Source organism: Falco cherrug, chromosome 3 (genome assembly GCF_023634085.1).
Source record: "Falco cherrug isolate bFalChe1 chromosome 3, bFalChe1.pri, whole genome shotgun sequence".
NCBI classification, from domain to species: domain Eukaryota; kingdom Metazoa; phylum Chordata; class Aves; order Falconiformes; family Falconidae; genus Falco; species Falco cherrug.
Window position 1 is genome coordinate 17,120,468 of NC_073699.1, and position 26,076 is coordinate 17,146,543.

The following is a 26,076-nucleotide window of genomic DNA, read 5'->3' on the forward strand; positions in this document are numbered from 1 at the left end:
TACACAATGCAATATAGTTAGTTTTACATGTCAATTCTATCCTAAAACAATTTCAGTGCTCAACTACAGATTCACAGACTAGCAAAATGACTACAATGTGTGTTGATTAATACTAACGCAGACATTGCTCCACTGGGTATAAAATACTGGCCCAATGAGGAGGCAGGAAAAACTCCAAAAAACAAATCTAGATTAACTTCTAAGGTCAAAAATAGCAGTTTTTTTCTGCACAGAGAGAAACAGAAACACAGTATCAGGAACTAAAGATTTTCAGAATGTCCAGGAGCTCCTCCTGTGGACATTGGCTGGACACAAGCAGTCCCATGTAATGGTCCTGAAGAAGAAACAGCAAGCTCCATCTGCTTTCAGGGAACATTTGGAAGACATGGAGAATCAACACGATGGAGATATAGCCAAGACTTCTTCGGATGGCAAGAGCTGCAGAAGAAGGAACCGACAGCCCCATCTTATTAGGAGCAAACTCCAAACAAACTCCAACCCAGCAAGCAAGGAGGACTGCCAGGGTAGGCAACACAGACACCAATTCAGGTTTAGAAGGCAGCTGGGAATAACTTGTAACTTAGCCTCCTAAAAGGCATCTCTTTTGTCTATGGATGTTTGGTCTTACCCAGATTTAATGATCTTAGTTACAGACACCCACAGTGCAGTGAGAGGCTGGCAGGAGGAGGAGGAGGGCTGGTTCGTACTGCTGAGGAACCTCCTCCCTTGGGCACAGAACGTGGCACACGAGGTACAAAGCCAGTGAAGCCCACTGAAGCATTTTTTCTAGGGAAGCTGAGAGCGATGGATCACCTCATTGCCAGAAGAAACAAGATGGTTAACTAGTGTGGTGGAAGCAAATGGTCCTGGCACTCACCAGGAGCATGGGAAGGACAGCGAGGAAGACAAGAATTGTAAACAGGGGCCCAGCCATGAAGGTGGTGGTACCATCCACAACTCCACAGATGGGTCTCTCTCACCATCTCTTGCTGCCTTCTGCATTTATGTGTCAAGCATTTACATGCCACACCATCTCTCTTGCTCCAAGACCTGCAGCATTGTTACGGAGGCTGGTTCTCTAAAGGCCCTCCCACCCCACCCCAAGGCACTACAGGCTCCTCTTGGGCTGTACAACGCAATTCGTTGCGTCCATCTCCATCCCGTGAATCAGTGGGCCAGGCCTGCTCCCTGCCATGTAACCAAATGCACCTGATGGCCCATCCTTGGCCAGGTCATGATGCTGTGTCCCCCATCAGAGAGGGAGAAACACGAATAGGGTGAGATCTACGCCTCTGGGCCAACCATCTCACACGCACCTACCACATCAACGTCTCCTCCCCACTGAAGTGCTTTACCACACCCCAACCACACGCTTCCACCTTCTTCCCTCATTTTAACCTGCAAAACCTCCTATGTCACCTCCCCATCCCTAGAAGGAGGTGACGCACTAGCCCTAATTTTGCGTGATGAGATTCTTTTGTTATTCAAAGACCTTGTGGCTGCCAAGCACCTTTCAAGACCAGGTGTCCACGTCAGCGCTTTCCAATGAGCACCACAAACTGGTCTGCTCTGAAGACACGCTCTCTGTGATGTTGGAAATTAGCCACCAGCAGAAGTCATTGAGGAAGAGGGAGAAAGAGCAGCGTGGTGTGAGCAGCTCCAGCGCGCACCAGGGCTGGTGTTGTGTCGGAACTGCTGTGGCCGTAAATCCAGGGTTTGTGATGTGCAGCCTAGAAAGAGACTGCAAGGCTCAGGGCATCTGGCATTACAGAGCGTTATCTGCAGGCTGCCAGCGATATTCCCCTGGGCAGGGAATTACGGTGACACAGTGACATTAAAAGCACAGCTTCCAGTAGCATCCCAGCTGCCCGAAGCCCTGGCATGGGGCAGCCAAGCTGTCCCAACGCTGACCCTCCCCGGGAGGAACACAGCATGCTGACAGTCCTGGCACGGGGATTAGCAAGGCAGCGTTGAAGTGCTAAACACAGATACAACCAGGGAGCAAAACCAGCTTTCCAGGAGTAAGGGGACAGGCAGGAACATCTTTTCACGCATCAGTCTTGCCCTGTTCTCGGCTGAAGTCAATGTTCAGATGGATAAATTGCCCACATGGCTGAGCTGCAACAGCACAGGTACACAGTGACCTGTAACCAGGCAAACCTGGGGCACAGCACTTAAAACAATTACATGCAAGACTACCTCCAAACACCTTACCCGAATGGTAAAAGCAAGAATAATTTGGGTTACGGTCTGGATTGCCTTCCTCTCCCATGCTTCCTCGGCAGCTGGTTGTCCCTGCTTCTGCTGCTGTCTACATTTCCCGCTCCTCCATGCCTGCATTACTAATAAATTAGCATTACACATAGCAGCAGGCAGTAAAATGCACCAGCAGGGCTGCTGAAGGCACCGTCTTCAAGAGTGCCTTAAGCAGATGTGCTAAGGAAACATCTGGATGTTATTACCAAAAAGCTTTCTAGGTTCCCCATCAGATCAACACCTCTCTTTCCTCTGACTCATTATATATAAGAAACAACATGAAACTAATAAAAGCACCCAAGTTGGAAATACAGTCAGCCCTCTGTGTCTCGTATCTAGCAATACGCTAGCACTGACCCAAAACCTTCAGCGGGGGCAGCCAGCCCAGGACTCCCAAGCAATGAGCTTGGTGCTACGCTCCATAGCCAGCAAGGACAGGTCTGGCTGGCACAGGGCTTGCAGGTTAACCATCTCCACGGTTTTCGTCCATGGAAGAAAGCGATCCATCAAAAGGTGAAGAGATCAGCACGCAGTCAGTCCTGTCCCACCACTCACTGTTATTTCCCTCTTGTGAACCATTTTCCTTCCCCCAGTTCTGTAAAATACATTCCTAGCAGCTCTCAGCTATATAAAGATTTTTGACGTGTGGCTGGTACGGCAAGAAAGGTTAGACTAAAACTCCTTCCAGAATAAAAAGCAAGCAAAAAAAAAATACATCAAAAAGACTAATGAGACACTTGGCATATTACAGAAATGGCTACATGGAAACTTTTCAAACATACCAGACCTACAGGACTGGCTGAGGTAAGAGGCATAATTAGCCCAATGTGAGCTCGCAAGGCAGGTCCACAACGAGGACTGCACAAACGAGGGATGTCACGTACCAGCAGAGAAGCCCTGTTATCTTTGGGCCTTGGGCTGGCACAGTTGACGGGAGTGCGAGGTTTCATACTTGTACCCACACTTTAAGAATTATGCTGGGAAAACTGGAGAGAGTTCAGAGGACAGCTGTAAGAACAAAACCAGGCTTGTACCAAGGAGCTCAAGGAAGTCAATCAAAGAGAAAGTTAAAAGGTACCTCACAGCCTGTAAGTACCTGTCAGGAAGGGAGCTCTTCAGTCTACCAGACAAAAGCGTAACAAGACCAAAGGTTAAAAGTTGAAGCTCGACAGAAAACAAACCAGAAGCAAAGGTACCGTTTTTCAACACTGCAGGTAATTAAGACGGAAAAGTCCTCCAGCTGGCATGGCCAGTGATCCTGTGCTGGCAGTTTTTCAAATAAGATGGGATTCAACCTTGCCTCTTTTACTCCCCCCAAAATGCATGGCTGGGTCCATCCACAGATGCTGAACCCAAGTGGAAACTAATTCAAGGAATTCCTCTTATACAGCAGGTCGGACTGAACAAGCACCATGACCTTGAAACCTAGAAATCAACAAGGCACAAAGAACAAAAGGCCCAGTTATCGGTGTCTGGGTCCCTCCAGCCCCAGAGATCCCTGCCCCATCTGCAGGTTCTCTGCACCCCATCACTACCAAGACCTGGATTTTGCCCAAGAGCAGCAAAAGCTGCCAGATCTCCACCATGAGCGGCAAAATGAGATGCTGTTGAACAAGAAACTCACACCCACATCGACTTGTTTTTCTTTTCCAGCTGAGGAACTGTGGAAAATCACAACCAAACAAAAGGAAGTCAAAAAATTATACCTGCAGAGCAGAAACAGAACATGATATAAGAAATAAGGGGTTTTTACAGTGAGAACTATCATTCGTTGAAACAACTTCCCCAGGGACATGGTGGAGTCCCATCACTGGATGTTTTCAAGATGCAACCAGACAAGGTGCTAGATAATCTCATCTAGGCTCCCTTTTCCATGAAAGGTTGGACCAGATGGTCTTTCAAAGTCCCTTCCAACCTGGGCTGGTCTGTGACACAGAAAGGCATGCAAAACTCTCCAGTTTGTTTGGTTTTTTTTAAACTCCAAGAGAAGGGGATTTAGATTCTCTTTCGGAATCAGAAAGATTTCTTCTCTCAAGTGGCTTCCCAGCACACATATTCCCTTCCCCTCCCCGGGAGCTGAGGAGATGGGATAATTGTGACTCCTCAGTGCTAGCCATCATTTGGAGGGATGTCCCTTCAATTAGCTTTCTGGCAAAGCCAACTACAGACATTTGGCAGCCAGATCTACCAGTGGATGCGGAAAAGGAAATAAAACCTGAGAATCACTTTCACCACATGTTCATGCCAGAAATCATGCATGGCCCTCTCATCCTGGGTGGCCAGAACAAGCCAGAGCCACCTTGGCAGGTGTCACGCCACAGTGGGCAAGACGACAGTCATTTATCAGAGCAGGGTGACTTTCTGAGCTTGTTAAAACAGCAGTTAAAAGCAGCGGAGGCCAGCTGTGTTTTGACACCGTTCCTTAATTCCTGCTTTTGAGATTTCACCGGTTATTGGCAGTTCTTCCAGACAAGTTACCTGAGGGCTGCTGGGCTTCTCTGCTTTGCATGTAGCTCATGCATCCTCCCAGACACGGCTGTAATTCAGCGCAGGGCTGCGACGCCTGCAGACCGGCACCGCGACCTAATGTATGACATGCTGGACTGGGAGCCTTTTTCTTTTTCCCTGCGGCCTGGCTCATGGCAGCAGCGATTCAATTAGCCTGTGCCTCGGTGTCCCACCTGCTAATGGTTTGCTCTCTCACGCAGAGGCCAGGAGGATAAATATCAACTCATGTCTCCGGGCTAGAGGCGATGTTCATGAGGATCCTATAGGCACAACGGCAGGCTGCCCATGGCTCAAGAACCACATCCTCGCAGCAAATCTGTGGCTCCCTAAAACTCAAAAAGATGGCAAGGGAATAGTTTTGGGGATTCCAAATGGGCATCTCCAATGCCCCTAAATCAGGGGTCGGTAGAGGAAGTCAGAGAGCAGTGCCAGCGATGACTGAGATATGAATCAGAGCTGTGTGAATTCATAAAAGCAGCCAGTAAAGAAACCCCATTAATTTCTGCTGACCCATGTTCCTCCAAGCCAGTGTTACATTACATTAATACAGGTGGTTTGAAGTCACTCGGCTCAAACGCTGTGAAGCCCACAGGTTTACAGTACTGTTTCTCTGGCATCTGGCATTAGAAAGGCTCTAAATATTTTAATAAAGAGATTTACTTCTGACCAGGCTTGGTTGTAATGGCTTAGGAAGAGGGTGGGGAAGGAAAGGTGGAAGTGGGAAGGCTAATTAACCTTTACCAGGAACAGAGGCCTGCCAAAACTGTCTCCAGCAACAGCAATAATGACACATCATCATCGTCATCATCACCATCATCAAAAGGCAAACCACCACAATCCCCATCAATGGGAGGTCAGTTTGGGATCTGAACGATACAGATGACTGCGTTGACCTTATCCTCCACAACTATTTTGGAGGAAGAAAAGAAACCTCCTCTGCCCCAAAGAGAGGACACAGCTCTACTTAAAAAGTTATTAGCATGACACATAGCACATTTGAGCTTCACCAGCTCTGCTCGTGGAGACACCTGTGTTGTCCTGGGTTTGTTTCTTTCTTTCAACATGAACCTCACCAAATAACACCATGCAACTTCATCCAGACCCACACTGTCTCTCAGGACACCCAGTCTCTCAAGATTGGGTACACTTCTCAAAAGCTGTAGCATCTGGAGTCATGTGAAAATATTATCAACATTTTGCCTTCCTTTCTAAACGGGGGAGAGACCACCTAAATTTCATAGATTGGGCAGTGTTTACAGATCACAAAAAAACATTTTAAAGTCAAAGATATGTAAAAATAGCCTTAAATATGTAGCTTTATGTCCATATGCATACGCAAATTATGCACACGTGCACACACTTTCTAAATCTGTTGTCTTTTTATACCTTGCTGACGATTTTGCTTTGCTTCTATTATTACCACACCTTAATTTCTCTGTTCACACAGGCTGAATGAGCATAAGGAGGTCCGTGCCCACAGACTAAAGGCACTTGAACTAAAGAACAAAGCTCCCAACTCTTGACACTCCAAAACGCCCACTGATGATAATCATATTTAGGCTTCCAGGTTCCCTTTCTCCTTCTTGACTTCAGCATTTTCACATCTGCTCGGTTCCTCTAAGCTTCAAAAGTGTGTCCCAGGACATGGTTCCTCATTTCATCCTTAAAGAGCTGAAAAGCCCTAACGACGTAAATGCCCTCAGCCAGCCCTTCCTGCAAATAGAATGCAAATCCCACCTCCCGGCTGGTTTGTATGAAGTTCTTATCATCATAGTTTTGGTTCATGGTTGTGCATTTGCAATACCTTCCCTCGCCCCTGTCTCTTCCTCCTTCAGAGCTTGAAATGTGTGGCCCCACTGTGACAGTGATAGGATTAAGAGAGTGAATTAGCCTGTGGCACAAAACTCAGAAGAGCTGCCATCGATCCCTAAGAAACCTGGAGGCTGCGGTTAAAATCCAGCCTTCTCTAGGCCTGGACCTGCATGTGGTGGCTGGAAAATATGGGGGCAGTTAGGGATGGGGATGAACTTTTGGGGCTGCAAAGCATGGAAATCCCTTCCTAAGACTTTAAAGGACCGCTGGGTTACCCAGGCTGAATCTTGCATAAGGGAGGTCACAAGTTTTACTCATTTACCTTTGATTTGAGCTGTATTGCTAGTGTTTGCCTAAGCCCCACCTTCCAGGGAGGCATACTGGCTCCATGCAAAGATCTCAAGATACAGAGATGGTAACTCACCTTTTTGATGGCTGGCTTGAATACTTAAAAGCCTTTGGTATTTAAAAAAGGCGCTTTAACTCTGGTTTTATCTGCATTGCATTTGCAGCCAGGGGTGCCTGTGATACAGCTGCTGGCTTCAGGAGGTGCTTTGCCAGGTGATTTCCTCAGCTGTTCACAAAATCCATCTCCAGGAGAAACCCTGGGGCCTCTCGGCTCTCTTCCCCTGCAGACAGCCTGTCTTCTGCCCCCACCCTTTTCACTTATTTCTAATCACCAAAGGAGAAGAGGAGCTTTCAAAGGATTTATCACAAGTGCCTGGCAGTGAATCACCACTGCGGGTGGCTAGGGATGACACTTCGGTAAGAAGGATACAGGAGGAATGGAAAGGAAGGGCAGAGCAAACACTTTTATCCCCATTGTTTCCATTCCAAGGAGAATCAATGCGTTTCTCCACGCCTACTTTTTTTCTCCGAGTTTCCAAACACCTCCTGCTCTCTACCAGCTCTTCCATACACTCACACATATAAGGATGGCCTTCCCTAAACAACCTTCTTGGATGCCTCACGACCACAAACACCCGTGACCCTGTGCCATTCTCCCACAGCCTCACTAATAATAATTATTACCCAAGTAACTAAACCTTCTTCTTGGTGTTCACATCTCAATGGGCAATTCTAACCTGGCTGGTTAAGCAGCACTTCCCACCAAGCAGGGAAACCTGGGCTAAAGAAGATGCTCATGGTCACACCAAACACTTCTGACAGAAACAGGGCTCTCATTCCTGCATCCGCATAGCCAGCCCCTCCTGCCAAGCCCGGCTGCCACCTGCAGCATCTCCATCCCTAACTGCAAGGGTACAAGTAGCCTTGTAGCAACACTTCAGCACTTCCACAGAAAACATTCTTTGTTATTCAAACGGTTTATCCAAAAAAATTGTTTATCTCTAAGCACAGATTCATTTCCAATTTGTGTCAGCAAAATAAAAATGAAAACACAAAACAAACAAAGAAAAAAGAGCCCGCCTGACCTGGAAATCTAAAAATAGACCTGTGTATCGCAAATAGTGAACTGTCAGGTAAAGATTGCGGATTGAAGGTTCAGATGAATAATGTGTTTGTTTTCCCTGCTTCAATACTTTCCTGCTGTTATCACTGTACAAATAAGTCAGCACACGCTAATTACTCTGATGGCAATTTCCTGGGAGCTGGTACTTAAGTATCAGGCCAAATCTGTTCCTCAGCATCACAGACTAGTCCTCCCCACACACTTCCAAACAAACAAACAGCCCAGCTGCCAAATCACACCATCCTTTCCTTCTCCACCGCAGACCCAGCACTGCCAGTGTGGTCCCACTCCTGGCTCCAACACTGGCTGCAGGATCTACCCCAAGTGACACCTCACTCCTGACAAGCCCAGCAAAAGCCAAGATGCTAATGCAGAAGATGGGTCTAACAGCACCTGAACCCGGATTTATCTCCTTTGAGGTGTTCAGTGTACGTACAAATTGTAGATCCCAAGCAGTACTTGTGCAGTAAAAGGGGCTTATAATCTTGGGAGCCGGCAGTACAAGTGCCTTTTCTGCAAGGCACATGCATTAAGAGAGAAAGGATGGGAAGGGAAACGTCTGTGAACTGTTTTTGTAAGGCACCCAACAAACCAGTCTCAAGGCCCTTTTAGCCCAAAACCATCCCACAAGGCTCAGGGAGTTTATATTCACGGGTGAACTACATCAAAGAACCACCTAAACAATGCCTGTGGTTTCTGCTGCATTTTTTTTCCCCCTGCTTGGTATTTATACAGCCACAGATTTGCACTGTAATTCGGTCAAACGCATTAAAGCGAAGATGAAGGGGAGGAGAGAGCAGAGGAAAAAAAGTGCTGTTACCTGTGTTACATCCCAAATAGCACTGAATTTCTGTATAGATCTTTGGTGAGACCCCAACCCAGATGCAGGCTGTTTGCTCAACACGAAATACAAACCCAGCATCCTCCTCTGTGGGTTTTTTTTCCAGCCTTTCAGGGTCTTTTTTGGGGGATGGCTGGCTTGCTCTGGATTTCTTGTATTATCATTTGTTCCTGCTTTCACTGTGCAGCAAAGGGTTAAGTTACCTTTCAGATCCTCCCTGGATGCAACTCCATGAGTAACATGAAAGCTTCCAGCCCAGTGAAAACAACTTGAAAGAAGGGCAGCGACCCAGTCACAGGCTTAAGTTTCAGGTCACAACATCCCTGCTCAAAGCTATTGTCTTCCTCCAGCCACAAGTTTGCTTCGAGTCACCTCCCATTACAGTGATTTGTCTCCAGAATTTACAGGAAAATACCTTTTTGGGACCCAAGTTGTTAGCATCCTCTCTTGCATGTGGGATGAGAGCTGTAAGATAGCAAGGGGCACAGCTGGTACACAATGATGCAGCATCCCCTTGTACCTAGTATTAAGTGCTAAAAACACATGGGCCATTAGGAAATATTAAATAAATAAATAAAAAAAAAAACCAAACACCAAACTGCAATAGTGAGCTCTGGTTTCATTTACTCTCAACTTTTGCAAGGGAATGGGTGTTTATAACCCCTGTCAACCTGGACACAGGCATACCACATTGCATGGCAGATTCAAAGCTAGTGCACGAGCATCATGCTGCTCCATTAAAAGCCCTGGATCAAAGAAAAGAGCAGGTTTGGTGTTACTGCACGCTGCGCTGGAGGAAATGGTGCATCTCAGCAATGCCATGTGCTGGGAGAAGGCTGCAGAGGGGAAGGATGTCCCCCCTCTCCCTTTTCCCAAAAAGGGGCTCCCTCGGGCCAGTTAGAAATCATCACCTGCTGGACCACAGTATTGGCCATCACAGAATCACAGAACGGGCTGGGTTGGAAGGGACCTTTAAAGGTCATCTAGTCCACCCCCCTGCAATGTACAGGGGCATCAGCTCCACATGGCCCAACAATGTGTGCCTGCAACCCAGAAAGCCAACTGTATTCTGGGCTGCATCAAAACCAGCGTGGCCAGCAGGTCGAGGGAGGTGATTCTGCCCCTCTGGTGAGATCCCCCACGCGCAGTATTGCATCCAGCTGTGGGATGCCCAACATAAGAAGGACATGAACCTGTTGGAACAAGTTCAGAGGGGGACCACAAAGATGATCAGAGGCTGGAGCAACTCTGCTAATGACAGGCTGAGAGAGCTGGGGTTGTTCAGCCTGGAGAAGGCTCCGGAGAGATAGCAGCCTTCCATTACCTAAAGAGGGTTTATAAGAAAGATAGGGACAGATTTTTTTAGTAGGGCCTATAGCAACTGGACAAGGGGTAATCGTTTTAAACTATAAAAAGGTATTAGGAAGCAATTCTTTACTGTGAGGGTGGCGAGGCACTGGCACAGGCTGCCCAGAGAAGCTGTGGATGCCCCATCCCTGGCAGTGTTCAAGACCAGGCTGGATGGGGCTCTGAGCAACCTGGTCTAGTGGAAGGTGTCCCTGCCCATGGCAGGGGGGTTGGAATGAGATGATTTTTAAGGTCTCTTCCAACCCAAACTGTTCTATGATTCTATGACCAGTGGCTGCATCTCTGCACTGTAGTGAAGATGCCGGCAAGCAACCCGCTGCTGAGAAACCAGTCAGCAAAAGGTTCAAAACCCAGCTCCACACAAGCCATACAGAAACATGGTTGCTGGGAGAAGGATCATGGCTCATCTGGGGCAAGAAGGACAAAAAGGCCAGTGTGGGCATCCAGCCCCAAGCCTGGCACTCGGCCCAGCTCCTCCCAACCTCACACCTACGGGGCGGTCTTGCTCTGGACCAATGCTGATAAGAGAGTATCAGGATGGGACGCAAATATGGAAAAAGTTAAGGATGTGAAAAGAAGTATCAAAAACTCTCCCAACCTCCACCACTTTGTGCTGTTAACTCTAAAAGCAAGACTGCAAAGGAACAAACTGCGTGTGCAGGTACTTGGGTGCGGAGACCTTCCCACTTATCATCATGGCAGAGCAGACAGGCAGAAAGCCCAAGGAGGTTCCCGGTTCAGCTGCAACTCCGGAGGTTTCGATGTGATTATGCCTGTGACTCTCCCCCACAAGCTTTTTGGCACCGTCACCAGCCCATGATATTGTTTCCATTCGTTCCTCCCTCTCAGCCATGCCAGCACATGCCAATTTGCCATGCAAGACCGCAAACTGGATTGGGGAACCCAATCCACCGAATAACAACCTGGGGGAGAGAAAAAATAGTCACATCAGCTAGACACATTCCCTGTTGTGAGTGGATTCAGTGACATCCTTTGCTGTCAGCTGCTTGCATTGGTTTCAGGTGCAGCAGTGCAGAAAGATGCCTGGATTTTATGGTAATGCTGCTCAGCTGTTCAAGGGATAAGCTACCGAACATGGCCATGGGCTTTTATTTTTAGTGACTATCCGTATTTACATGTGTGATCCAATCACTGGACTGAATTTGGCTAAGTGATCCCACTTCTCAGCTGACTGGCTTATGGTATGATCCCGCAGCACCACAGGAACCAGCCAGAAACACTGACTGCAAGCCCAAGGCAAGCTGTTTCTGACTAGGTGCTGAAGAGTGAAACCCATGGCTGGTGCTTGGTATCTCCTAGAGACAATGCAGGCACGAACAAAAACACCATCCAAGGATGTGGCGACTTCACCAGTTTTCCTGACCAGCAAGCAATGCAGGAGTAACAAGATGCTGATCCCTTCAAGTGCAGTTATCTTGTATGGCCTTGTATATACCCATGTGGGAGAGATACCAGTATTTATTTTATTATTTACTGGAAGTATTCACGCTGTGTCCAAAAACATGCAAAGACATTCTTCAGTGTCCAGAAAGGCCTGTCCTGCGGGATGATGCAAAAGAAAACAACCCATGCTTTGCCTCTGCAGCCAGCTTTGAGGCTGACAAATCCTGCTATCGAAGTGCAGGCATAGACAGGATCTGCTGTAATTAACGATGGCCTCTAAAAAGGCCCTGAGCCACCTATTTAGGGAGGAATTTGTAACTGAGCAACATGAGTGCTCAGATCTCCCCTCCACGCACACAACCATCCCTTTGCTGCCCATGCCACGGTGTGCTGGGTCAGCCCCTGTCCTCCACTGCCCCAGCTCCTGCTGCTCCGTGCCAGGGCTGCAGCGATGCCCTGCACCCAGCCTGTCCCTCCGGGTTAGCTGGGCTGGGTGTTGCCCTCATGGAGTTACAGAATGGCTTAGCTAGAAGGGACCATTAACGGTCATCTAGTCCAGCCCCCCTGCAGTGAGCAGGGACATCTTCAACTAGATCAGGCTGCTCAGAGCCCTGACCAACCTGACCCTGAGTGTATCCAGGGATGGGGCATTTACCACCTCCCTGGGCAACCTGTTTCCTCGAAGAAAAAGACAAGTGAGCAACACCCACACCCTGCCTCCTAAAAGCACCCGAGCTGCTCCAGCTGCTGCACTCTGATGAACCCAAAGCATGAATGATGATGACACAGGCCAGTGGGAAGATGTGGGGACAGGACCACGGCATTTCACCCACTAATCCTGGTAACAGTGGGCGCTGCCAAGCTGGAAACCATCCCTGGAAAGCTCTGAAGCCTGGCTCTCTCCACTTGGTTTGGAGAGGGCACAATGACTCAAGGTTCCTTGGCTCTGGCACTCGTTGCCACCCCTCTTTTTCTAGCAAAGTACCCAGTTTGGGTGTTTGAGCTACCCCAAGGACACGAGCTCTGGGAGGACCCTGGAGGACAGCAGCACCAGAACTGGGGGCCATGACTTCTGCCCTGGAGATGTCTTTCACCACCACAGAGTGCATGGGGGAACTCAGGGCAAGGGCTGAGACCCCCAGCCCAAACCAGAGAGCGGCTCCGATGGGGCACCCACCCAGGGGTCCAGCAGAACAGCCCAGCACGCACAGGAAGGGCTTGGCCACCCAGGGCACTGCTGCTGTGCTGGCGTTAATCACCGCCCCACACTGCCCAGGGCTGCCAGCCAGGGCAAGCGCCGGTGAGAACAAGCCCTGGAGAAGAAACCCAGCACTGCGTCCTGGCTTTGCAGCCCGGCTGCTACGCGGCGAAACAAAACGAGAGGCACAGCTCACCCTCTCCGAAGCATACGCCCTTCCTAATGAGAGTCGACCCAGGAGCTATGCGGGAGTCGCGCCCATTCCCAGGCAGGCTTCAACGCCACCGAGAGCCAACACTGGAGCCAGGCAGCTCCGAGAAAAGAGACACGAGTTGGAAATTTTGCTTTGATGCCGGCTCGCCAACCAGCCCCGGCACCGGGGAGGAGGAGGAAGGACTGCCGGCGCTCGCCTCGCTCCCCTGCGTGTGCGTACATGCGGGGCTGAGCTCAGCCGGATATCCCAGGAGAGGGATGCAACAACTGCTGAGCAAGTGTAGAGTCACCAGCTGTGCCCTGCCTGGCTGGGGAACGCACAGCTGGCATGGCTCGAGCCCTGAAATGGCAGCCGACTGCCTGCCACTGTACAAGAAAGCCCACAGAGGAGGGCTGGTCCAACAAGGATGCTCCGAAAGGACAATGTTGTATGGCCATGCATCATCCTAAAATATCAGCAGGAAAAACTCCATTATCTGCAGCTAAATCTGGGCAGAGTGCAGTGCCAGGACCTCTTTTCATCCTGAAGAGGTTAAGTTCCAGGAGACACAAATATCTTTTATCAGCCTTGCTGTTGCCGTTAACACAATAACGATGTCAAGCATCACCCAGCAGACACAGCAAGGTTCAGGGCCTTGCATTAACTGCAGTCTTGATCTAGCTCTAGAAAGGCAACGGTAGCAACAGGATCAGAATAAATACAAAGGTGATAGGATGAAAAGATTTCCCAATTAAATTCCTGACACTTGCATCCTTTCCCTTCCCCCACCTCCTCTCGTACCTCTTTTAATTCGCTTGCACAGATCTCAAAGCATTTAAAAGACGCACACTTAACTGCTCTTAGCATCATCATCCTGATGGAGAAACTGCAATTTGGGAAGGTTGAGCAACCCATCCAACATTGCCCAACAACCCGCTGAGAGAGAAGGCAGGACTGGTTTAGCACAAGTCTCTCCATCCCACCGTGCTGCCTTGCCGCAGGGTACGAGTTACCGGCAGGCGAGCCGGGGCGGTTACATGGCACTGCCATATTTCCCAGGGTGGGGCATGCCCCCCCATCACACGGGGTGGAAAGCAGTGGCCACTGTCCCTGCTAAGAGGACAGTTCAAAATGCATCTCCTGTTTCTTTCCTTTCCCCCCCTGACCTGTTCTTAAAGCATACGAATGCAGACTTCCTACAGAGAGCAAAGGCTGTCAGAGGAGGTGGCATGGGTGCCTCAGTTTCCCCATCCATGAAATAAGATCAATGCCTGCAGGTGTTTGCAAGCAGAAAACCACCAAAAAGCACTGAGGAGTTCTGTTCTGTTACCATTCCTGTGTCCAAGGTCTGGGACATCTATGCACGACGATGACTGGGAGAGGGCATTTCAGAGAAACAGGAGATACGTGGTATGGAGTGGACCCCACCATACAGACTCCCTATCAAATCAAGCAGGACCTTAAGAGTTGGCCAAAGGTTGTAAAGCTGGATCCTTCCAGCCGCAGCAAGACACAAAGCCAGGGGCTGCAGCTGTGATACTGCTTGACTGAGCCACTGGGACAGGTGACCACAGAGAACACCCCGTGGTCAGCAGATCCACCCTGGCTAGAGGGCCACCAAGACACAGGATGAAGCAAAAGTATTTCCATTTGCCGTATGTATCCTCCAGCATGCTGTGAAGCAACTGCTGCTTCTCAGTCCAGAGCAGTGAAGGTGCCAGATGGAGAGAGCAGCCAGAAAGGCCTCTCGCCTTGCCACAGACTTATTTGCTCTTCTTTAATTCCTCCACTTGCTCTAGTGACCCCACCCTGTCCATCCCATCCCCTCAACCTTCCTCATATTAATTCATTTGGCCTTTTCATAACCTCTTAAATTACCACACAAACGAACAATTAAAGGATTATCATCATAGTGACTAAGGATGACGTGTCTAAAGGTCACACCTCCAGACAAGTCCACCAACTTGACCAAGAAGAAACTGGACAGAAACTACCAGTGATACTCACTACCAAAAATGAGCCTGATACAGAGCATGGAAAACCACCTCTGCCCGAGCTCTCACTGTACAGCTATGGACCATGGGTATGAAGCAGCTCAGTGGAAAATCCCAAACCTGGGCACCGAAGCACCGCACCTGAGCATCCCAAACATGGGGGCTATGCAAACCTCTTTACTGCTCAACTCTCCATCACCCAGTTCTGCCAGGGTGGGTTTAACTGAAATTTCACAGTACAACAAGAGCATTTGATAGACCCTGTCCAAATGCATCCCAGTTGTTGAAGCATGACTAACTTTATCTTGTCTTTTAGGCACAAGCTGTCTCCTCCTTGGCACTGTGCAGCAGGAAAAACCTCAGGGTCCCTGGCTAATGGCTGGTTCCCAGCCAATTGACTGAATTAGGCTATTTCCATACTCATTACAGACCCTTCAAAACAGTGTCCTTTAAATACAAACCTTAACACTACCTCTAATGAAACTTTCTACATGTCTCTGTGGCTCAAATTCAACTATACCAGCTTCTATTAGGTCAACAGCGCTATCGCACCCGTGCCGCTCGTGTCTGCCAGCAAACGCTCCAGCTGCCCAGCATGCACATCCACAGCTAACACATAATACTTGTCCTCACATTATGGATCCAGTGTTACCAGTTTCCCCAACTTCCCAGGCCCTTTATGCGAAACTCCAGCGGTGGAGCCGCAAGCAGCCGGGTCGTGCAGAGCACCACATTCCTCCCCTGGGAACAGGCAGCACGAATAAACCTAAAATCCGATTTTATTGCATCTTTCAAATTCTTAACAAGCCAACAAAAATTACTGTTGCTTTTTTTTTTTTTTTTTTTTTTAATTTCCCATTTTTAAAGTGACCAGGCTTTTAAAATCAATAGTTAATTTTAAAATGCCAAGATATTGTTAGAGGCATCTGGGGACGGTTAATCAGAGGCACTAAAGAAGTAACAATAATAATATTGATAGCAGAAAAATAAATTCCCCAGTGGGATACACAAGAGTTAGGGAGTGACTGTCGTCCTCCTCCCTGCCCAGACCTCAAGAGCATGAGAGCACCCACAAATCTCCCCAGTGCTGGCACTGGGGCAGCGCTGTGCAGGCAGGGTGGCCCAGCACTCTTTGCTCTTTGGGAAGGACAGGGAAGACAGGCTCTTTGGGAAGAAGGTAGGAGCCACTCAAACCTCAGCTGAGGCCATTTGCGGGGCTGAGGGCTTGCTAGGAAGGAGGCACTGGCAGGTTTTCCCTCCCTGGCACAGCTTGTATCAGGAGGAGCACAAAAGCCTTTTGGAAGCCCACGGCCGAGGAGCCTGGGAAGAGGTGCGAGCGGGGCTGGATGCAGGGCGCATCCCGGCAGAAAAGACAGCCCTGCTCCAAAGCATCAACATAAGCCCTTTTCCCGGCTCCGGCCTCCCTTCCCAGCACTGTGCCACACACATCTGCACAGGGAGAGCCAGCCTGGCAGAGAGCCAACTCAACAACTCAAGAGGTGCAATTATCATTAAAGTCAGGCAAGGCTGGAGCAGGGGAGAGGAGATCTCCCTGCCAAATGAATAGGTTTAACGCTGCTCGCATTCCTGCATTCCTCTACCACGCCGTAATGAATAAACCCTCACAAACTGCTAAAAACGACGTGGTTTTGGTTAAGCCCTGCGAGTGTGCGAGTGTGTGTTTTGTAACCTTACACCTTTGCAGACAGAGCCCTGCTATGTTTGTAATCTAGGAGCTGAGGTTTTCCAGAGCCGGCTTGTGTAACCAGGCGGAGACGTCAGCACATGCCTGTTTTATGGGAACAGCATCCCCACCACGAGTGTGCGGAGATGGTATAGAAAGTGCACAGTGCCAGGCAGACACCTTGCTGTGCAGGGGTGCAGCACGGGTCCCTGACCAAAGCGCACACACAAAGCCACTTCTGAGGAGAGAAGAGCAAAGAGGAGAGCGTAGAGAAGAGCAGAGAAGAGGAGGACAAGACTATTTCAGTTGGAAGGGACCTAGAACAATCATCCAGTCCCACTGCCTGACCACTTCAGGGCTGACCCAAGGTTAAAGCACAGTGTTAAGGGCATTGTCCAAATGCCTCAAAAACTGACAGGCTTGGGGCACTGACCACCTCTCTAGGAAGCCTGTTCCAGTGTTTGGCCACCCTCTCAGTACAGAAACGCTTCCTAATGTCCAGCCTGAACCTCCCCTGGTGCAACTTTGAACCATTCCCATGAGTCCTATCACTAGATCCCAGGGAGAAGAGATCAGCACCTCCCTCTCCACGTCCCCTCCTCAGGAAGCTGTGGAGAGTGATGAGGTCACCCTCAGCCTTCTGTTCTCCAAACTAAACAAACGCAGGCTCCTCAGTCCATCCTCACAGGACAGGCTTTCTAGCCCTACCACCAGCTTTGTTGTCCTCCTCTGGATGCATTCAAGGACCTTCAGATCCTTCTTAAATTCTGGGGCCCAGAACTGCACGCAATATTCAAGGTGAGGCCGCACCAACACTGAATACACAGGATACTCACCTCCTTTTATTGGCTGGTTACACTGTGGTTTGATCCACCCCAGGATGATGTTATAACGAAAGCTTTTCACTATCTGCATTGGTTTATCTGCAGAGGATCCTGTCTGGGTCTGAAAGCAATATTATTATTTATTCATGATTTTACCGGAAAATCTAATGGTTCCTTAGCCAAAGGTCAGAATTCACACGTCCCTCTGCTTGGTCTTAGCTCCTCAAACCTGCCTCTAACAGCACCATCTCTCATATCTCCCTTCCCACCTCTTCATCATCCTCCAGTTGCTGTGCTCCCCATGGGCACTGTGTCTCCAGCCATGGTCCCATCCTTCTTTACCTCCCTTTCACCTGCACCAGAAACACACATCCAGCCCTTCTCCACACAGACTCTCCTCTGTACGCCAAAGTCCTCTCTTTATTTTCAAAATTAAGTCTCAAGACATCTTTTGACCACTTTGTCATCCAGGATTCAAATCTGCCGTTGTCATCAAACCTCTTACTTTCCCACATCACAGCCAACATACCTACCCTTCCCTGAGAAACCTAACTTCTCCTGACCAAAGAGTATGCCACCCTAACAGGTCACATTTTCTATCGCGCTTCACCTTCTTAAGGCTCCCTCCTTTCCCCATCTCATCACACAAGAGCTCTCTAACTTTCAAGGCTTATCCCATGCCCTGCAGTACCCGCTATCTGCTGTTGACTCTTAAGAGTGTTGACTTCTACTTAGGAAGCTGGCCTCCTGGGCCAGTCCGTGGAAAACATCTTCGATACTGAATGGTATTTTCTCCCTTGCTGCCCCTTTCTCATCTGGTAGGAATTCGTCTAACATCTGCCAAACCACCTCAACGACTTCATCAAAACTCTCCTTTGCTGTGACATTTACAAGAAAACTCACTGTGAGGCTGCTGGTGTTCTGAGACACACCTGTCAAGATGATCAATAGTGCCCTGGCATTTTTACTTTATTCCACAAACTGTATGTATCCAGCCACAACCTTCCATCACTGATCCAGACCATAAGCTCCTTGGGGGATGCACAGCCTTTGATTCAGTATTTGTACAAAGAACAATAGGTTATGGAACACGGTTAGTACTCCTTGTGTCACAGTGGTGTAAATAAGATGTTTAAACATCCAATCAAGGTCCAGGTATTTGCATGCACTAGGTATGACTCCCAGGTTTACAGTAGAGAACATGGCCAAGAAGTTCCCTCACATAGTGCTGCCAAAGCCACGAGTTACCCAAGGACATTTCACAACGCACAGAGATCCAGGTGCCCTGTTGTTGCACCTAGTTACAACAACATCCTATTTGTTCCCAAACAAATCACAGCACAAAGCGTTCCCACGGGATACTAGGAGCATCTCTTGACACACCACTCTTGGTTACACAGAAGGCATCCCATGATGATTTTCTGTAGGTCTTGAAGAACAGAGTGTTACACTCCAGGCTGACTTCTCGACCATGACTGCTCAACCATGACTGCACTTCAGTGACCTTCTCTCTACTAGACTGGAAATCATAGACTCATGGAATCACAGAATAGTTTGGGTTGAAAGGGACCTTTAAAGGTCACCTAATCCAACCCCCCTGCAATGAGCAGGGACATCTTCAACTCGATCAGGTTGCTCTGAGCCCTATCCAACCTGACCTTGAATGTTTTTAGGGATGTGGCATCTACCACCTCTCTGGGCAACCTGTTCCCGTGTTTCACCACTCGTAAAAAATTTCTTCCTTACATCTAATCTAAACCTACCCCCTTTCAGTTTAAATTCATTACCCCTTGTCTACAGGCCCTACTAAGAAAGTCTGTCCCCCATTTTCTTACAAGACCCGTTTACATATTGAAAGGCCACTGTAAGGTCTCCCCAGAGCCTTCTCCTCTCCAGTCTGAACAACTCCAACTCTCTCAGCCTGTCCTCATCAGTATCACTGTGCTCCTGGGGACCAGATAAGCTCGTCCAGTTCTCTGAATCTCTGCCATCCCGCCACTTTTGTCATCTGAAGGTGACCACTACCAAGGAGCTCCTGCTGCCATTCAGCTCCAGGAACAGGGACAGCCCTGAGCAAGACCTCAGAGCACTTTTCTCCAAAGTCTGCCCACACCTGCGGCCCCCGCATTTGCACTGGCATCTCTGCTTTCCAATCACAGAGGTACTCAAACGGCCAGGAACACAACTAAGTATTACAGCTCACACCGCAGGCAGCTCTGACACAGTCACAGCTTTGCACGGCTCTGTAGATGCTACTAGCAGATTGAAAGACATTGGGGGGAAAAAAAAAATAAAAGCAAGCCCACATGGAGGTGACTTTCCTTCCACTGCACAGAAGAGGCTTGCAAGGCAAGTTCTTCCACCGGGCTCCCAGGCTGGCCATGCCACGGGCAGGGCTCAGCCTGCCCCACTCTGGCACCGGTGCCGGCAGCCCTGTGCTGCACGGCGCCGCCGGCTCGCTGACTGATGAAAATCCAATAGCCACATGAGACCTGTGCATCACAGCACAAAAAGGAGATGCACATACAGCAAGGCTGGTTGATCCCCGCCCCGCCCCCCCCCAGCCTTCCCACTCATCCTTTAGCTGAACTTGGCCTGAACCGAGGCTGTAATGAGAGAAGCCAGGCATAAACCACAGGACTTACAGACCTTAGACATACCGTGAGAGCTCTCCTACCTCTTCTAGTGCTTCCCACTGGGGCTCAGCCACATCTCTGCAGATTCAGGATGGATTTGCCCATGCAGAGGGACTTCACACCTGTACTGCAGGAGGCACGCTCTGCCTTCCCTGGTGGGAAGCATTTCCCATGGCTCACACCAGGCGTTTTGCACATATATATGCACATGAAAACATTTCTTGGGCAAGAGCTTGTGCCTATCGCCTTGCAATCACCTGTCCTGTAGGTCAGCTACCAATGATTTTGATCAGGGTTTCTCCCAGGAGTGCAAAGCTGAAAACACTGTTCTCTGAGAAACAGCAAGATTCTGCTTGGTTGAACACAAACAACTCTCTTGGTTTTTATTAATGTAACAGGCATTTTCAGGCTCACTTTGATTATTTTGTACATCCAGTGCTACACAGTTCATAGGTACAGCCAAAGGCGAGAAGGTCTCTCCAAGACTCCCAATGAGCAGGGATTTCACAAGATCCAAGTGGGATGTGTCTACCTAGACATGTGCAGACAGACCTAGGCTTGCTCCGCTTGTGCCCAAAGTTGACTGGGAATCAATCCAGCTTAAGACAAAAGCCATGGAGCCACATTAGTAAAGCACTCTGCCCAAGCTCATATGCACAAAGTGTGTGCCCTGGGCAAACACCAACCACACCTTTGATTTTGTCCTCCACAACAGTTACATGAGAATGGAAGGGTTATAAATCATCAACCCAGAAAATGCCTAATAACCACTATTAGAAAGAACAGATTTAAGTGAACAAGTGTACTGCTCTGCCCTGTTCAAATGGTGGCTTTCAAGCCATTTGGTCCTTGGGGAACCATGTACCATATTGTATGGGTCTGTGGCAAAGAACACAAGAAATACAGCTCTAATGCAAGACTTAAATTTCCTTGAAAGGATCCCAAACCTCCATCAAAAAAAAAATAATTTAGGAACCCACAAGGTAAGAAAGGTTTGAAGAACCAGTTAGAAGGTGCATAATGAAGGGAAATCCACCTTTGGGTGGAAACAGCTGCTGAAAACTCAACCCAACCAAACAAAACCCCCACAACAGCAGTGACCTCATTGCTATGGTTTGTGAGGAACAGTATATACAACAAAAAGGAAATTGTTCACAGGGAAGAAAGTGAATTGAAATGTAGCCAATACAAAGAGAAATATGAATGTAGAAAGAAAGGCTTGAAGACCCTGAATGATCATCAAAAGGCACCTCTAGTAACATGTGCACCTTAAAGATGGGAAAATAGCTGTTTGCTGCATCACCAACATACTTGCACCTGGAAGTGCCTGATGAACCATCCAAGCAGACACCAGGCTTGATACGTTTAGCTTGAACGCCTTAGTAAACACATGAGAAGAAAGTGTATTTCTAGACATACATGGGTGACAAGACAACATACACGGAAATAAAAGGAGCTGATGGAGTAGTAGACTCTTCTGTTGAAATAAGATTAAATCTTAGGCTGTGTTTATCTGTGAAGGGCTTGGATTAGATTCAAGATAGTTTAGAGAGAAAAAAAATCAATGACAGCCTACACCTTGGCACTTTCAGGACTCCTGAAGCAGTTGACCTTTTTGGACAGAAAAAAACCCCAAAAACCAAACAACAACAAACCCAACATAAAACTTCTTCATCTTATAAATCATGTGGATGCAACCTCAATGGGTGAAGTGGACTGGGCTGAAACTCCCCATTCGGCTCCACGATGTGGCATGAGTCTAACACCTCATCACTGCCAGGTCCCCTTTCCCCACTTCCTTGAAGCCACGGCTGGCCCTGGTGCTCACCAAACCTCTCCAGAAGCTGGTGCAGCTCACTGACCTTGCAGAAAGCTTACCCAGCATGGGAACAGGCTCACTTTTTAACAGCACAGTGAGCTGTGGAGGGATCAGTGCCAGAGCCAGCACAAGGGCTGAGGAGAGCTGGAGAGGTCAGTGGTACCATCCCCTTTGGTGGCAGGAATGCTGACAGCCCAGCACCTCCCAGAACAGCCCATCACACGGCCAGCAAGCAGCAGATGAGAGAGGTGGACAATAAGGAGGAAGGGAAGACGATAATATATAAAAGGCTTATTTTGGTTTTGGGGAACTGCCTATGATTTAAACCCCAAATCAAGACGCAAATCTGTCAGCTGAGAGAACAGTGCTGGGTTCTGTTTTGGTTTTGCTTGGGGTTTCTTAGCCCGGTTGGCAGGACACTTGCAAGTAGCTCATCCTAAGGGAAATAACTCTGATTTTCCTTATGAATTCTAAGCCACTTCAAACAAACAGCAAAACCTGTTCACAGATATTGCCCATCCCCAGACACCCTGATCCAACAAACACATTTGTTTTATCTCTGAAAAAAATATTTTACCACTCCATACCTCTGCGTGAAGAAGAAAAAGGAGAAGACGACGGCTTAGTCCAGAAGAGAAACAGAATAGGCACACGATGCTTTGAAAATTGCACAAAACACTGAAGTGGGAAAGAAAAGTAAGTGAGCAGACAGGGAAGTTGCTCTTGCTCCTGGTACCCTTCACGTCATAGCACTGGGTATGGCAGCATGAAGCTCTGATCACTCCTACATATGCCTACAGCTGGTAACTCCTGCCTTGCAACCTCTGCATGCCCCACACTGGGGTTTGTCTTCTGTTCATTAAAACACATTGAAATGCCCTTTTTGAAGTGGTTTTCCAGAAAGGGCTCTGACAGATTTGAGGTTGATCCAAATTAGGAATCCTGCCCCCTGGGCCACGCTTTGCCTGCCATCACCAGTGCTGCTGCCCATGAGAACCATGGCCACGTGTCCCTTGCATGGTCAGGCTCAAAGGGACAATGCAGTGGCTGCAGCTGTAGAGCACAGACAGTAGCAGTGACGGTGCGGGCAGACCACGCTCCATGCCAGGTTGTGGCATGCGGGGATGCAAGGACCGAGTTGGAAGTGATGAGTTTGGTGGAAAGACTTCATTGGGCATCAGAAATGGCCTTGAACGAGCATCCAGAAATTTGTAGCCCTGGGTGAGGGAGTAGGGGTATTTCAGCAGGACTGAGTCAGGGCAGGGGCTGGCACAGCTCTGTGCCATGGCAGGGCAGGTGAGGAGCCAGAATTAAGGGGAAGGACAGAGGAGCTGGATGCAAAAAGCAGATATCCGACAGGAGGAGAGGTGGCAGGGGCTGTGCAGGCTCCTTCTGCCCACAGGGCACTGGTGGCCCTGGGTGGCAGACGGAGGACACAAATCACGGTTAGGAGAGCACCAACACTGTGCAGGAAGCAAAGCCGGACACACCAACCTGCAGCACACAGGACCTCGTGGCCCAGCGTGTCCCTGCCATGTCCCTCGTGCAGCTCCTGCTCCCTGAAGATCTCTGTCCCATGGACCACATGAATACAGACACTGAAGACTCTGGAAGATTTCTGGTGGAAAAGATTGCCAGATTCTTCATCCTTTTAGGCAAATTTTGGTGGTCCTCTAGATTTTGGCTTCACTCAAAGATACTACGAGTATGCAAAGGATGCTTCAAACACAGAAAGAAGCACCACAGAACAAGAGACTTGCAGAAAACCAAGCAGTAAAAAAAAAGCATATGTTTCCAAACCGTCAGAAAATACAGCAAGGAGGCACAATCCTACAAAAGGTGTAAGAGCAGCAAGAATGTAATACACAGGGATACACGGGAGCCTCATCGCAGCCTGGGGATGTTAGAGAGATGGGGGAAGGCAGATGAAGTGAGTACCATGGGTGCAAATCAGGCAGCACGCAGCCATGGTTCACCGGATTAATGAATCTGAGCTGGGGCGAAAATACCTCTGTAAATGACACAGTAAAATCCACTCAGTCACTTTTTTTTAAAAAAAAATACTGTGTAGTTTGTGTGTAATAATGCCACCTGTTGCAGACACGAGACCCGGGGCTGCAGTTCAGCAGGATGCTGGCAGGCGCTGTGCGGCCCTGCCACTGCAGGACCTCTGCAAGGTGGCATGATGTGGTGACGCTCACCCTGTCCGCATCTGCTCAAAAATGGTGCCAGGTGAAGCCACATCAGGCATCCTCCATGTACCCCACTAATCTTACACCCGATCCGGTATTGCCTGTCCTCCCATGGCCGGCGTGAAGCCAGCTCAAACACAGCAGGCCAACGTAACCTTCCCGCAGCAAGTTCAGCCTGATCCCACGGGGAAGCCAACCGCATGCCCAGGGCTGATCTGGATCAAAGCCACGCTGCTGGCTCGCCCCGCGGTGCCAGCAACAGGCTGGAACAGTTGTGAAACCAGCGCCTGAGAAGGGCACGGGAGCGCAGAACAGCACAGCAGCCAGGGTAGCTGCCCAGGAGCAGGTTCACACGGAGGAGGAATGAGACAGCATGGTAGCTGTTGCTGCTGGTTGATGATCCAGAGCACGGAGGAAGGGCAGGTGTAAAAGAAATTAGTTCACAGTTTTGTCAGATTTTATCGTTTCCTACATAAATGAATCTTGAGTTTTAAGAAAGAACACAGCAAAAATGATAAATGCCTTGTGTTTCAAAGAAACAGCGCTCCCAAAATAAGCCATGTCCAGTCTCGCTGCTAACTCAACTTTGCAGAGAAATACATTTAGCAACCAAAACAATAAAAGAAACGCTGTATTCCCCACAGCTCTTCTGCTATTTGCTTTTCAACAAGACACTGATTCAAAAGACCAGCTGGAGCCACTTGGGTGCTAACAGTATGAAGCATCTGCTAAGAAATAAACAGTTTTGTGAACCAATGTGCCTACCCAATCCACTCCCTCCTCTTGGCCTTTCCCCAAATGGCTTTCTAGCCACCTTTCCCAAGGATACCTCTTCTACCTCAATGTCCTTCTCTGGACTCAAACCCATCTGAGCTCCTCCTCTCCCCAGCTCCCTCTCCAATAGGCACTGCAAACTGCTGGAGGCTCACCCCCAGGTGGAGTCAGCTGCAAGATCTCAAAACACTTCAACGTTTGCTTATATTTTTCTATTATTTTTTTAATAGAATTTTCTTTGGAAATTGTTTCAGTGGGGTCAAAGCTGGCCTGTTCACTGCTTCACTCATCCAAAAAAGCACTGCTCCTCTCTGAACCCAATGATGCACACAGGGCATCCCTGGAGACCCTCTCACCGGCACGGCCCTGAGCATTTCACAAAGCACCAAAGAGCTGCCAGGCACTGACATGGAAGGGAGGAGATGCTGGAGGTGACTCACGCCAGCCACCATTGGGTGACACCTCGGCCAGGGAGCCTCCGCCAGCAGCACTGGCAGGCCCTGAACACCACCCACTTAACCTTGCCCAGCAGCAGCCTTCCAGCTGTGGCTCCCTGCAGCTTCCACAAAGCAGGAATGTTTTCCAAACACAACAATTTGCAAAACAACGTTCATGTGCAAATTCATGTCCAAAAGAGGTTCCAGCCAGACGAGGTGATGCTGGGACTCTGAAGGACTCTGCTGGCCATCTCCATGCAGGGTGGGCAAACACACCCAGTGAAGAAGGGTTGGGCTGAGAGGGGGTATCTATTCACTATCCCTCAGGGTATCACCGAGGGAAGGCAGAGCGGTAGCACAAGGCCAACGTGTTGCACAGAAGCCCGTGATGCTCCTACCCAAACCGTGTCAGCGGCAGGGCTGGGAAATGGAAGGTAGTCTGGGAGGAGGAGAGAGGAGAGATTGCACAGGGAGGAAAGGTGCAGCAAGTGGTAAATTTGGACCTATGACCTGTTTCCAAAGGAGGGGGGCATCAGCCAGATGAAGCACATGTTTTCCCTGCAGACCTCCTCCAAAGCCCCTAGGCACTGCTGCTGATCCCTCCAAGGGGCCACTGCTTCACCACTGTGATGCCTGCATCTCGTATGCATGCCTGAAAGTGCCTG

At 49.0% G+C, this 26,076-nt stretch overlaps 1 long non-coding RNA gene across 10 annotated transcripts in view; it reads right to left on the reverse strand.

Moving 5' to 3' along the window:
- LOC114015953 (uncharacterized) overlaps positions 1-26,076 on the reverse strand; it is a 142,065-nt gene that overhangs the window by 42,945 nt on the left and 73,044 nt on the right. The window lies entirely within an intron of this gene.